This window comes from Mustela lutreola, chromosome 2 (genome assembly GCF_030435805.1).
Source record: "Mustela lutreola isolate mMusLut2 chromosome 2, mMusLut2.pri, whole genome shotgun sequence".
Classification (NCBI taxonomy): Eukaryota; Metazoa; Chordata; class Mammalia; order Carnivora; family Mustelidae; genus Mustela; species Mustela lutreola.
The window spans coordinates 144768820-144784104 of record NC_081291.1 but is presented as its reverse complement, the minus strand read 5'-3'; the positions used below and the strand labels follow the sequence as shown (position 1 = coordinate 144784104).

The window sequence follows — 15285 nt, the reverse complement described above, 5'->3', positions numbered from 1 at the left end:
AGTTATCTGTGGTGGCTTTGCAGTGTGTCAGCTGAGTGAGAAATCATGATTTCCAGAATTCCTTCCCTGCATTGTGTGGGTTCTTTTGACCACAGGAAAATCTACATGCCCTTTGGAAAAAGAGAGTAAAGCAGCTGGTCTTTTGGAGACAGAAGCTGTTGCTGTACATGCCCATTGCTAATGCTCTGCCCCCTCACCTTGTTAAAGCAGGGTAGCTGCCCTGTACATCACCAGCAGCCCCCTCAGCCCCACCCCCAGCTCCTGATCTGAGACTCCTAGACAAGTGCTGGTGCATGTTTAGCTTTTTGAGGAAATGTGCTAATGCTTCTGCTTTCACCCCATCATTAAAGCTAGAAATTTGGAAGCAGTGAGAGACAGAGGTTCTGCAGTTCTAGAGAGTTCTAGCCATCCATGGGCTCCTACAAGTTTCTAGATTCTAGTTTTTCTTGCTGTCATGTCTTTCTTTCTGACTGCCAACCCTGCCAACCCAACGGCAACTGACTTAACCTGTTTTTAACCACCTTTCACAAACACATCAAACCCAACCCCTTATAACATATTCCTTGTAATTCTCATAGAGGTTAGGGTCATTTTGCTATTGGGAGAGCAAAAAGTCTCTTTTTTCTTTTTAAAGACTTATTTATTTTAGGAAGAGAGAGAACATGTGTGAGTGCCCTCTCTCCCTGCCCATGTAGGGGAGGGGCAGAAGGAGAGAGAGAGAGAGAGAGAGAGAGAAAGAGAATTTATTTATTTATTTATTTTTATTTTTTTATTTTTTATAAACATATAATATATTTTTATCCCCAGGGGTACAGGTCTGTGAATTGCCGGGTTTACACACTTCACAGCACTCACCATAGCACATACCCTCCCCAATGTCCATAACCCCACCCCCCTTCTCCCAATGAGAGAGAATTTTAAGTAGAATCTTCACTCAGCGCAGAGCCCCATACGGGGCTTGAGCTCAGAACTCTGAGTCAGATGCTTAACTGACTGGGCCACCCAGGCGCCCTTTTGTTTTAATGTGTACTTCTTTATTATTAGAACTTGAATATCTTTTGGAGTGTTCATTCCCTTATCATCCATAATTTGCCTATTTATATTTTCCCAATTTTCTATTAGATTGTTCTTCCATGTTTTTTTTTTTTTTTAGAGGTAGAGTAAGGGTAAAGAGAGAGGGAGAGACAGAATCTCAAGCAGGTTTCACACCCAGGGGCTCCATCCCACAACCCTGAGTCCATGACCTGAGCCTTGAAAGCAAGAGTCGGTTGCTTACCCAACTGACCCACCCAGGCACACTTAGATTGTTTCTCCCATATTGCTTTGTAGGAGTGCATTATAAATTAAGGTTATCAAAACTTTTAAATATATATTATATGTGTTGTTTATCTTTTAATTTTGTTTATGTATTCTTTTGCCATGCAGAGTTTAAATTTTTTGTAATTAAATGTCACATTATTTGACTTTATAAGTTCTAGCCTTGATGGTGTGCCTTCCCCATCAAATAGAGAACTATTTATGTATCTCTTCCTCCCAGACATCTTGAGATATAATTGATATGTAACATTGTATTAGTTTAAGGTATACAACATGATGATTTGATATATGTATATATTGCAAAGCAATTGCCACAGTAAGTTTAGTTGAAATCCACCATCTCACATAGTTATCATTTTTTTGTGTGTGATGAGAAATTTTAAGATCTACTCTTTTAGCAACTTTTCAAATTACAATACAGTAGTGTTAACTATAGTCGCGATGATGTACATTATATCGCCAGAACTTATTTATCTTGTAACTGGAAGTTTGTTCTTTTTGAGCTCCTTCATCCATTCTGACCAGTTACCGTCCCTTACCTCTGGCAACCACCAATTTCTTCTCTGTATTTATGAGTTAATCATAGCTATTGGAAATAATGATGCAGTCAACATGAGGATGCACATAGTGGTAGTGATTTCATTTAAAAATAGTGATTTCATTTCCTTTGAATACATACCCAGAAGTGGAAATGCTGTATCATATGGTAGTTCTATTTTTAGTTTTCTGAAGGAACTCCATACTGTTTTCCATAGTGGCTGCACCAATTTACATTCCCACCAATAGTGCACAAGGGTCCCTTTTTCTCCACATCCTTGACAACACTCATTGCTGCTTATCTTTTTGATAATAGCCTTCATAACAGGTATGAGGTGATACCTCATTGAGGTTTTGATTTGCATTTCCCTGGTGGTTAATGATGTTGAGTACCTTTTTATAGTTGTTGGCCATTTGTATGTCTTCTTTAGAAAAATGTCTATTCAGGTTCTTGGCCCATTTTTAAATCAGATGGCTTGCTTTGTTTTTGTTTTTGTTTTATGTTGTTGAGTGGTATGAGTTCTTTATGCATTTTGGATATTATCCCCTTACCAGTTATATGATTTGCACATATTTTCTCCTATTTGCTAGATTGACTTTTTTCATTTTGTTGATGGTTTTCTTTGCTGCAGAATAGCTTCTTAGTTCTTATAATCTTATCTGTTTATTTTTTACTTTTGTTGCCTTTGATTTTGATGTCAAATCCAAAAATACCATTGTCAAGACTGATGCCTAGAAGTTTACCCCTATATTTTCTTCTTGGTATTTTATGGTTTCAGGTTTTATTTTTAAGACTTTAATCCATTTTATGTTGATTTTTGTGTGTGTTGGAACATAGGGATCTAATTTTGATCTTTTGCATGTGGCTGTCCAGTTTTCCCCAACCATTTTTTGAAGAGACTACCTTTTTCCCACTGTGAATTCTCACATCCTTTGTCATAAATCAATTGACCATTTATGTGTAGGTTTATATCTGGACTCTCAATTCTGTTTCATTGATCTGTGTCTGTTCTTGTGCCAATACTATACAGTTTTGATTACTATAGCTTACTAATATACTTTGAAGTCAGAAAGTGTGATGCCTCCAGCTTTATTCTTTTTTTTTTTTAAAGATTTTATTTATTTATTTGACAGAGAGAGATCACAAGTAGATGGAGAGGCAGGTAGAGAGAGAGAGAGAGGGAAGCAGGCTCCCTGCTGAGCAGAGAGCCCGATGCAGGACTCGATCCCAGGACCCTGAGATCATGACCTGAGCTGAAGGCAGCGGCTTAACCCACTGAGCCACCCAGGCGCCCCCCTCCAGCTTTATTCTTCTTGCCCAAGATTGCTTTGAGTATTTGGTCATTTTTGTGGTTCCATACAAATTTAGGGCTGTTTGTTCTATTTCTGTGAAAATTGTCATTGGAATTTTGGTAAGAATTGCATTAAATCTGTAGTATATTTTTTTAATTTGGAGAAAATTTATAACCAACCCCTTGATATGTGATTTATATTATTATTGGAACACTTACTATTTGGGTAAAATGGTCAAATATTTTGAATACTATATATATTATTAGATGGACTTCTCTCATAACAAATATATACAGTTTGTAATCTGTAAGTGACAGATTAAAAAAATTACACAAGTATTGCCATCGTTACAAAATTATAATAGCAGTTGTAGCAATCAGTTGAAAAAATGCTGGAAAATAAAATTTTTTTTTGTATTTATGACATTAAATTTGGAAAGGACAGTAAAGGTCACCTAATCTAAACTCAGTCAGAAAAGGAAACTCCTGGTTTTCTTGGTATATCATTCTAACTTTATTTATTAGAAATTATTTTGTAATTCTTATCTGTTGCTTCTAGTTTTGCTGTCTGAAGTTCTGCAGAGTATGTCTAATATTTTCTTTTTCAATAGCTTTTAAATCTTTGAAGGTAACTTTTGTAGTTTTGTTAAGTATATCTTTTCCAGTTCTTCATTCATATTCATTTAATTTATTCAACATTTATTGAGTATTTATTGAGTACTTATAATGTGCAAGCAATCTTTCACGTGTTGAGTACATTACAGTGAAAAATAAGACCATGACCTCATAGAGCTTACATTCAAGTAGTTAAAAATTCCTTATATTACAGATTTTTATACTAATTCTTTCTTTCTTTCTTTCCTAGATTTTTAAATATTTATTTGAGAGAGAGAGAGAAAACAGAGAGAGAGAGAGAGAGAGCTCACACACAAGCAGAGGGGGTGGGAGGGGCAGAGGGGGAGGGAGCAACAGACTCCCCACTGAGCAGGAAGCCAGGGATGTGTGGCTCCATCCCAGGACTTGAGCCAAAGGTAGAAGCTTAACCGACTGAGCCACCCAGGTGCCCCTCTTTATCACTTTAGTGAGACTTCTATATTAGTTAGTTTCTTCTTAAGTGCTTTGCCTAGAATAAACAAAATATGACAGACTGTGGTGTAACTAGTATATCTGTGGTGATGAGTCATGTGTTCTTTCTTCACATACAAATAATTTTCCATTGAAATTAATTACATTTCAGTGATTAGAAATTCAAATATAGTAGCAAGATTAGCTTGTTACATGCAGAAGTGTTGCCTTATAATACTTCATATTGTGTCAGGAATTTGTCTAGGAAAAGAGTTCAAGATCAGATGTTTTAACACTAGGGAGGTGGTTAGACTATAGAAGCTTTTGGAATACTTTTTAGCAAACCAGTTGGTTGCAGAAGTAGCCTTTCAATCTTCAAGTACATGCATAGAGGCTAGGACCGTTATTGGAGAGGACTTGCCAATTCAGTGACTTCTTACTTTATGGTTGACCTGTTTCCTGTCTATGTTCTATGTCCCATTTATATAACATCATGTTGTTTAAAATTGTAGCCTTTGCATTTGAATAATTCACACAGGAAGAATAGGACCCCATGCATTTATCTGTTAAAACTTAAAGTAATAATGATTGAGAAATTATGAATGTGATTTATTATCAATAAATAAAGAATCGATATTTGTTGTTGGAACAAAATTTCCCATTCCATATGTCTACTGGGGCTATCACTATCCATTTTGCCCAATTTTCTTACCTTTTTTTATTTCCTGTTATGATATCAAAAGTAAAGAAATTAGTTTAGAATGAGTTGAAATCAGAAGGTCATTGGATAAGGATTTGGATGTCAGCTGCCTGTCTCTGAAGAGGAAAATAGAGGACAGTTAACTTAGACAGTAGCCTTTGTGTAATAAGAAACTCTTCATGCTGATGGGATCTCTTCATATTTCTGTAGAAATGCTGTATAATAGAGCAGACAGTACTTAGTATTCAAGAGGCTGTTTTTCATCTCCTGAGCCAGTAGCTTCTTCAAATTTCTTAAGAAACAAGCAAAAAATGTTTGCCTTTATAAAACTAAATAGGCAGTGGCTTTCTTCAACTATGCAGTTTTATAAATGTCAGTAACACACATTTTATACTTTAAGCGCCAAAATAAGTTAAGTTGTCCTGAAACCATTTAAGCTTATTTTACAGAGAATGAAATTGCACATTCTCTTAGTAATTGATTGATAATAAAAATATACTGCTATTTTTTAATGTTTTTAAACCTATTTAAAAATATGACATCGGGATGATCATTTTATTTATCTATTTGTTTTAATTTTATTTTATTTTGTTTTAAATTTTAAATTTAAAATTTTTAAAATTTTGTTTAATTTAATTTTATTTTAAATTTCATTTTGTAAGGAAGTTCTACACCCAATGTGAGGCTTGAACTCATGACCCGGTTGCATACTCTACCCATACCCACTGAGCCCACCAGGCACCCCTAAGGATGATCACTTAAATGTTTATTTACCTTTCTTTATTATTGTTGTAAATTTATATTGCCCAATTATTTATTTTTGTGTATTTGGATTAAAGTTGTTAATTTTTTTAGTAACTTGCCTTGTTTGTAAAGATGGACATTTTAATCACTCATTCATTCATTTAACAATAACTTATTGAACACTTATGTGCCTAGAACAGTTTTAGGTACCATAAATGCAATACAACTTTCCAGTGCAGGAGCAAGAAGAGAAAAGAAAAATGCACATGATTTCAGGTTGTCTTGGTAGCAGATGGAGTGATTAAGATCTGGAATTGGGGAACTTAATAGATTAAGAGGAGTTAGATCATGAAGGTGAAAACCAAGAGCTTGTGCTTAATCTTGAGGGTAGTGGGAAACTCTTAGGGCTTAATCAGGGGATTAACATGAACAGGTTATTATTGAGGAAAGATCACTTTTGGATACCATGCAGAGAAGGGATTGCAGAGAAACTGCAAGTATAGCAACTGTTAGGAAGCTGTTATAACAATATACGCAAAGATGATGCTGTCCCTAGGAAGTACAGGCACTTTATAGACAGGTCTTCTCATCACACAATGTGTAATATTTGAGTGGAGGAGGAGCTGAAATTCTTTGGAAAATAACATTTAAGAGATGGGTTGAAGAGAGAGACTCCACAATGAACACTAGAGTGAGTGGTGAAAGTATAACCAGGAGATCTTTTGGAAGAGGAGTCCAAAACTAAATGTTACACTTTATTACTTAAGTGCTTGGGGAGAATAGTGTTTTGATGTTTGTGTTAGGTGAAAATAAAATAGTGGTTTTCTTTTTAAAACAAAGCACAGACAGCATTCACTAAGTTATCACTATTACTTGATCCATTGTCAATAACAGGTCAATAGTAATTTCGGGAAAGGGAATTGGAGCAAACCTCCTTAATGGGAGACACTCTAAAAGATGTCTTGGAGTCTGTATGGGTAATGAGGCTAATCTATCTGCATCATCCTGTTATTTCAGGAATGTAGTGATGATAAATGTGAATATGTCGTAGTTCCAGAGACTCTTTGTAATTAATTACCAACTTACAGTTATCTTCAGACACTTATTAACAACATTTAAATTTAGTGTTAACAATCTATCATAGTCCTTTTAAGTAGGAGGTTTCTAAATCCCAGCAGTTGTTTTCATTAGCTGCCAAGTAGAAAAATGACCATGTGCTCTGTGCAAGTCAGAAAAGCTAGCAGCACTTCTGTTTTCCCAAATGTTCATTTAACTGCAGGGAGAAAGAGCAACAATAATAAAATTTAAAAAGGACTACATTTCATCCAGATCTATATTTCAAAGAGCATTTTATTTAAAACAAAACAAACATTTTATTTATTTATTTGTCAGAGATAGAGCAAGTGCAAGCAGGGGGAACAGCAGGCAGAGGGAGAAGCAGGCTCCTCACTCAGCAAGGAGCCCAACTCAGGGCTTTATCCCTTGATCTCAAGGTCCTGGGATCCAGCACTGAAGGCAGATGCTTAACCGACTGAGCCACCAGGTGTCCCAAAGAGCATTTTAAATATGACCTTTACATCATTTATTAATAACATCTAATTGGTATGAACAGAGTTGATTTTACAGTAAATATAAACAAAATTCTTACAATAATCCTAGGAAGTCACTATTTGAATGCCGTGTCTCTATTTAACCAATAAGAGACCAGAGTCCCCAAGTGGGTTAGTTTATACATCCACAAGTGGGAGAACTGATATTCAAACAGACCTTCAAATGCTGAAGTCTTTGCTCATTTGACTTTTTCAATGGTTTTAAAATACTTGTTTGTCTTTTGAGTCCAGATCCCTGTCTATAAAAAGCCTAATCTGTAAAAGCTCCTGTCTCCATTCCAGGGGCTCTGGTGTGCCATCTCAGAATTCTTATGGCCTCACAAAGCTAATTTAAACTATGCATCAGCCACAAGACTGCCTTCTATTTAGATGAATTTACATGAATTCCAGTGCAAAGAAAGATGAACAAGAAAAAAAAAAAGCTAACTTGATATATTGATGAATTTTTTTAATAAAAATCATTTATGTTTATTGGGTACAGTTCAATGTTGTCTGGAAATTTTTTGAAAAATATATTTCTATCCTCCTTTCTAAAAAACATTTTAACTTTAAAATACTCTTAAAGCTCCTTTATTTCCTCACCCATGTTAACATGTCACATGACCGTAGCACACTGACTGAAACCAGTAAGTTAATATTGCTGTTTACTACTCAGTAATCTCCAGACTTTAGTTATGCATCAGCTTTTTCCCCCAACTTTCCTTTTCTGTTTCACAATCCTACATTGCATTTAGTTGCTGGGTTTCCTCCAATCCTGCGGCAGTTCTTCAGTGTTTCTTTGTCTTTCATCCTCTTGACATTATAGAGGAGGACTGGTCAGTTATTTTGTAGGCTATCCCTCAATGTGGTTTCATGTAATGTTTATTCATAGTTAGAGTGATGTATCTTTGGCAAGAATACCACCAAAGTGATAATGTGCCCTTCTTAGTGAATCACATTAAGAAGTACATAGTGTTGGTGTGCCTGGGTGGCTCAGCCAGTTAAGCACCTGCCTTCAGCTCAGGTCATCATCTCCGGGTCTTGGGACGGAGCCTGGAGTTGGGCTCCCTGCTCAGCAGGGAGTCTGCTTCTCCCTCTCTCCCTGTCCCCCCATAAGTAAATAAAATCTTTACCAAAAAAAAAAAAAAAAAAAAAGGAGCACATAATCTCTCTTTCTTGTTATTCGTAATGTTGACTTTGATTACTTACTTAAGGTGATACCTGCCAACTTTCTCCACTCTAAAGTTACTGTTTTTCCCTTTATAATTAATAAATATCTTAGAGGGGAGAACACGCTGAGACTATGCAAATATCCTGTTTTTTTTCTGAAATTTTTATCCACTAATTTTAGTACCCGTTGGTAGGTGTTGCTTGTAAAAATGATTGCTGTGGTGTTTTCATGGTGACTTTGTATTTTTCTCATTCCTTCTATATTTATTAATTGGAATTCTTCTGTATGGAAGAGGTGGCCCTTTCCCAAATTCATTTACTTATTCAATTATTTATGTTTATCGGTATGGACTCATGGATATTTCTTTTATTCTATGAGTTATAATCCAAAATCATTATTACTTATTTGTACTGTTATTGAAGCTTTGGCCTTTGGAAGCTCCTTCAGGTTAGCTTATGTTTCGTTTTGGTGTGCCCTCATTTCTTTTTGAGCATACTTCTTTGCTTCCTGGAACCACAAGATCCTCCAGGCTCATTTTGTGCTCTCCCTGCCTCAGTCTTGGTACCAATCACTTTTTTTTTTAATTTTTTATTTTTTATAAACATATATTTTTTATCCCCAGGGGTACAGGTCTGTGAATCGCCAGGTTTACACACTTCACAGCACTCACCAAAGCACATACCCTCCCCAATGTCCATAACCCCACCCCCCTTCTCCCAACCCCCCAGCAACCCTCAGTTTGTTTTGTGAGACTAAGAGTCACTTATGGTTTGTCTCCCTCCCAATCCCATCTTGTTTCATTGATTCTTCTTCTACCCACTTAAGCCCCCATGTTGCATCACCACTTCCTCATATCAGGGAGATCATATGATGGTTGTCTTTCTCTGCTTGACTTATTTTGCTAAGCATGATATGCTCTAGTTCCATCCATGTTGTCACAAATGGCAAGATTTCATTTCTTTTGATGGCTGCATAGTATTCTATTGTATATATATACCACATCTTCTTGATCCATTCATCTGTTGATGGACATCTAGGTTCTTTCCGTAGTTTGGCTATTATGGACATTGCTGCTATAAACATTCGGGTGCACGTGCCCCTTCGGATCACTATGTTTGTATCTTTAGGTTAAATACCCAGTAGTGCAATTGCTGGGTCATAGGGCAGTTCTATTTTCAACATTTTGAGGAACCTCCATGCTGTTTTCCAGAGTGGTTGCACCAGCTTGCATTCCCACCAACAGTGTAGGAGGGTTCCCCTTTCTCCGCATCCTCGCCAGCATCTGTCATTTCCTAACTTGTTGATTTTAGCCATTCTGACTAGTACCAATCACTTTTAATGAGCCCTGGTTTCTCTTTTAGAGAATGGTATTTGGGAAACCAAGATTTGGATGATGAGTGTGTGTCCTTGCTCCTAGGCCCCCTCAGTGGACAAGCTTGGGAATATAAGTATACCAACCCATGCATACATACTTTTATATTCCGTTCCTTCTGTATTTATCTATTAAACTCAAATTCATACTGATACGTCAGCCACCTGGTGGGCTTAATTATCATATAAATTATTCTAATTGAAATCCTTGAAAATTTTTTCATTTTCAAGGTTTCCAGCTCTAGTTACACTAGGCTCTAAATAAAGAATGTGTGTTGTGTTTCCAGATTTGCTAGAAACCAGTTGTATCACCTTGATCTCTCCTTTTCTTCCTCCTGACCTGTAAAAGTAGTGTAACAATGCCTTCCCTATCTAGGTCACCAGGTGGTTTCAGGGCTTAATCAAAGTCTTGATTCTGTCTCTCCTTCTCTGTCAGTGTCTCTCTGTTGTTCTTCATAGCTCATCTTCTTCCCTGTCTCCAGTTCTTATTCCCCTGAAAGCTTGCCTCCGTCCTACAGATAGAATGACCAGTCAGAAATGAAATTTCTTTTCCTGTTTAAACTTTCAGTGGCATTTTATCTGCTAAAAAAAAATCAGATCTAAGGGCATGGCATGATAAACAAAACCCTCTATGATCTGATACTTTCCTATTTATGGGTCCCATCTCTTATTATTTTCTATCCTCCTATATTATGTGCTAGTATATTGAAATTCTTGAAATTGTCTTCCTTTGTCAACAGGAGTCTTTTTTCCAGTGCTTTGTTTTTGTGGTACTATGTGGCCATATTTGGATTGAGATGCCTTTAACAGTTTCTTCTAGCTAACTCTTACCTAAATTTCAAAGATCAGTTTGGTGTCATAACACCCATTTATTTTGTCATATGCTGGTAACTGGTACCTGGTCAATTCAGTTGATACTTGATAACTTGATGAGTTGTTTTTACTTTTTCTGTTACCACTTCCCTATTATTCCTGTTGCCTGATACCTAAAGCCACTGTATTTTGCTTTCTGCCTCCATTAATATTCTAAAATTGCTCTGGGTAATATAAATTGCCAAATTTATAGATAATTTTTAGTTCTTTTTTTTTAAGATTTTATTTATTTATTTGACAGACAGAGATCACAAGTAGGCAAAGAGGCAGGCAGAGAGAGAGAGAGAGAGAGAGAGGAGGAAGCAGGCTCCCTGCAGAGCAGAGAGCCCGATGTGGGGCTCGATCCCAGGACCCTGGGATCATGACCTGAGCCAAAGGCAGAGGTTTTAACCCACTGAGCCACCTAGGCGCCCCGACAATTTTTAGTTCTTATCTAACTTAACATTTAAAGTATATGGGGTGTTAGAGGTGATTCATTGTGGTTGCCATACAGAGAGTTCTAATGGCAATGCACGAATGGAGGTGACTTAGCTGGGGAAAGAGCAGTGCTGAGAGACAAGGTTGGAGCAGTAAACTAGGGCCACCTTTTATAGAAATCAAATTTAGCCTGAAAGCAGCAGAGAGCTGTATAAAAGTTTTAAGTAGGGAAAGTAATATTTTAAAAACATAATTTTGAATGAACTTGACAAGACTGAATAGTATGTCAAATGAAATAGGGTAACACTGGAAGGAAGGGAAATTAGATTGTTGCATAATTCTAGAATTAGAACATGATTTGGGTAAACTAAGGTAGAAACAGTATGGTGAAAAATGGAAGCATTGAAAAGATATAGTAGATAGAATTGACGTGATTTGATGACGAAGAGGAAGTAGAACTTAAGTAGAAAGAAGAAATAATGGATTTTTAGTTACTTTTTAAATGATAAAGGGAGGGGCGCCTGGGTGGCTCAGTGGGTTAAGCCTCTGTCTTTGGTTCAGGTCATGATGATCTCAGGGTCCCGGGATCGAGCCCCGCATCGGGCTCTCTGCTCAGCGTGGAGCCTGCTCCCCCCCTCTCTCTCTGCCTACCTCTCTGCCTGCTTGTGATCTCTCTCTGTCAAATAAATAAATAAAATCTTAAAAAAAATGATAAAGGGATTCCCAAAGATCAGGATACAAGAGGTTAAGTGCCTTTGGGAGAAGATGTTGAGTTTATTTGGAAAGATTGAGTTTGAGACTCCAGTGGAGTGATGGAGTGATCCCATTAGCAGCCTCATGTGTATCTTAAGCTTTAAATACAAATATCGATAGGAGATGCAGGTTTTGAAATCAATAACATGTTGATAGTAAGTGAATCTATGATTGTAGATAAGATATCCCAGGATGTCTATGGAGTGAAAAAGGATAGAGCACCTTCTATTTGCATTCCTCTTCTCATCTTAGTGAATAGAACTACCACTTACCCAACCTGAAAACCTTGGAGTCATGCTCAATTACATCCTCTCTATCTCCTATCCAACCCATGTATAAGTCACTTTCCTGCTTAAATCCTCCTTGTTCTGACTATCTCTGCCCTAGCTCAGGATCTTGGAATTTCTTTCATGGACTACTTTATGACTCGTCTTCAGGCTATCAACTTAAGATGGTTCTCTTACTTATTTTATACCCCCAGAATCTCTTACTTATTTTATACCCCGAGAATCTATACATTATTCATAAAAATATTTATTGAGTTAATGAGTGAATGAATTTTTTTTTGAAATGCATTGTGCTAAAAATTTGGAGCTAATAAATTTTAACCAAGATTGAAATCTCAATTCTCTTTAGAAACTGTTCTATAAAAATTTAAAGGTGATACTAGATAAAAATAATATTAATATTTATTCTCTTTGTGGGTACTTAATACCATCTATCATGAGCAGAAGGAAATCTCCTTTACAGTAATCTTGAAGAAATACATAACTATTATATGGGGGTGTAATATGTAAGGTGATCTAGATAAGGTGTTGTCTTAAGGCAAGAGGAAGAAAAGAACATCAGAGAAGTCCTCAGAGTAATTGCATATCTCACCCCAAATTTCTGACATGATCTTTGAGGTTCTAGGACAAAGAGTTGTGATGGCAAGCAGCCAGATTGTGTCGTCTTTAGCTGGTAGCCATTGCAGAATGGTGGGGACCTTCTGGTACAAACTACATTGCCACAAGCCAACTCCTGTGATAGCATACACAATATGATGAATGCTTAGGCTTAATGGTTTTAAGAGAATAAACAATAAATGCAGACATTTTAGATACTTAATATTATACATGGATAAGGCCAAAGAAGATAAGATAATCTCTAAAATGGTATATCTGGATCCTTTTAAGAGTTCGTTGAAAAGCAACATGGAGACAAAGGGAAGAGCAAGGAAAATATCAAAACTGATCTTTACTTAAAAACAAAAACTTCATCAATAAAGTTTCTTTTTTTTTAATAAGTAAAGTTTCTTAACCAATTGACTAGGTTTTTATTTTTTCCTGCTATTTTGCTTCCTTCTTTCTTTTGTGTGTAATGCCCAGAGGTAATTTTATTTTTTATACTGAGAATTCTGTTTTCACACCACTACAGAGAACCCTCCAAAAAACAAAAGAAGACAGACATTTAATTCAGACTCTAAATGTTTATAAATATGATGGCTTTTAGAATGCTTAGACTGGTAAACCACCATAGCAGGTTAGTGAATTTGGAGTAAAGAAACACATTGATTTCCATACAACTAATATTTCTTCATTTGTTGATTAGCATATATTTACTGAAAAATAAATGTGCATCGGATACATTATTGATGGAGGCGTACAACAGTGAATAAAGCAAAGTTCCAGCCCTCAGTAACTTTACATTTGAGAGAGAGAGATTGACAATAGAGAAGTATATTATATATAATATATATATATATATATATATATATATATATATTATATATATTATACTGTCAGATAGTTATGGGTGTCATGATGAAAAACAAACTGGGTTCTGAGATAGGGAGTAAAAGGGGAGTTATTTCAAATGGAGTTGACATAATTCCCAATGGGACATCTAAGACCATTTAAAAGGCTCAAATATTTTATTATTTTTTTTCCCAAACAACAAAAATTTGATAACATACTTGGGTAACAATAAACCTGATTCTGAGTCAGCATAGTAAGACAATTCACTCCAGGAAGTGAAAACATGATAATACTTTAAAAATAATTAGGGTAACTCTCTACATTTCTTGATAAAATGAAAACAATCAGGTGGTGGCAGGAGAAGGGGGTTTTACTCGCATCTAGTTGGCAGAATCTAAGGATACTGCTAGAAAATCCTATAGTGTACAGGACAGACCTCCATAGAATTTTCTAGTTCAAGGGTAAATAGTGTCAAGATGGGAAATAGTGTCAAACGGGAAACCCCGTCTTAGCTTAAGGCTCAAGTATTTTAATCTACATATGTACAGGAGATAGCATTTGGAGAGTGGCATTGTATATTGGAATCTATATAAAAGTGGGACTCCTTAAAATGTCATTTAAATTCCAGTATAATTAATGTACAGTGTTATATTAATTTTGGGTGTACAACTTGGAAATTCAACAACTCTATACATTAACCAGTGCTCATCACGATAAATGTACTCTTAATCACCTTCACCTGATTCAACCATTCTCCCACTCACATTTCCTCTGGTAACTACCAGTTTTATTTATTTATTTATTCATTCATTCATTCATTCATTTATAAAGATTTTATTTATTTATTTAACAAAAAAGAAACCTGCAACCAAGAATACTCTATCCAGCACTTTGAATATATTATGCCACTTTCTTCTAGCCTACAAAATTTCCACTGAAATTAGCAGATAGCCTTATGAAGTTTCCCTTGTACATAACTGTTTTCTTTAGTCTTGTTGCTTTTAAAATTCTCTTTTTACTTTTTGCCATTTTAATTACTATGTGTCTTTCTATAGAATTCCTTGGGTTGATTTTACTTGCCTCCTGGATCTGGATTTCTGTTTCCTTTCTCAGATTAGGAAAGTTTTCAGTTATTATTTCTTCAAGCAAAAAAGTTTTTACCTCATTTTATCTCTCTTTTCTTCTAGGATCTCTATAATGTGAATGTTGTTAAGCTTGATTGAGTTGCTGAATTTCCTTAATCTAGTCTCATTTTTTTATTAATCTTTTTCTTTTGTTCAGCTTAAATGCTCTCCATTACACCCCAATGTTCACAGCAACAATGTCCATGATAGCCAAACTGTGGAAAGAGCTGAGATGCCCTTCAACAGATGAATGGATAAAGATGTGGGCCATATACACAATGGAATATTACTCAGCCGTGAGAAAGGATGAATACCCCACTTTTGCATCCGCATGGACAGGACTGGAGGAGACTATGCTAAGTGAAATAAATCAAGCAGAGAAAGTCAATTATCATATGGTTTCACTTATTTGTGGAATATAAGGAATAGCATGGAGGACTTTAGGAGAAGGAAGGGAAAAATGAAGTGGGGGGAATCAGAGGGGGAAAAGAACCATGAGAAACTATGAACTCTGGGAATAAAACTGAGGGTTTTAGAGGGGAAGGGGGTGGGAGGATGGGTGAGCCCAGTGATGGGTATTAAGGAGGGCACGGATT

At 36.1% G+C, this 15285-nt stretch overlaps 1 long non-coding RNA gene across 4 annotated transcripts in view; it reads left to right on the top strand.

Annotated features, from left to right (window-relative positions):
- LOC131824966 (uncharacterized) overlaps positions 1-15077 on the top strand; it is a 192667-nt gene extending 177590 nt beyond the window's left edge. For all 4 annotated transcript variants that reach the window (XR_009351062.1, XR_009351064.1, XR_009351061.1 and 1 more), the window contains one exon: positions 14847-15077. This is a non-coding gene — a long non-coding RNA (uncharacterized LOC131824966). The remainder of the gene's footprint in view (positions 1-14846) is intronic.
- The last annotated feature ends 208 nt before the right edge of the window (positions 15078-15285 follow it).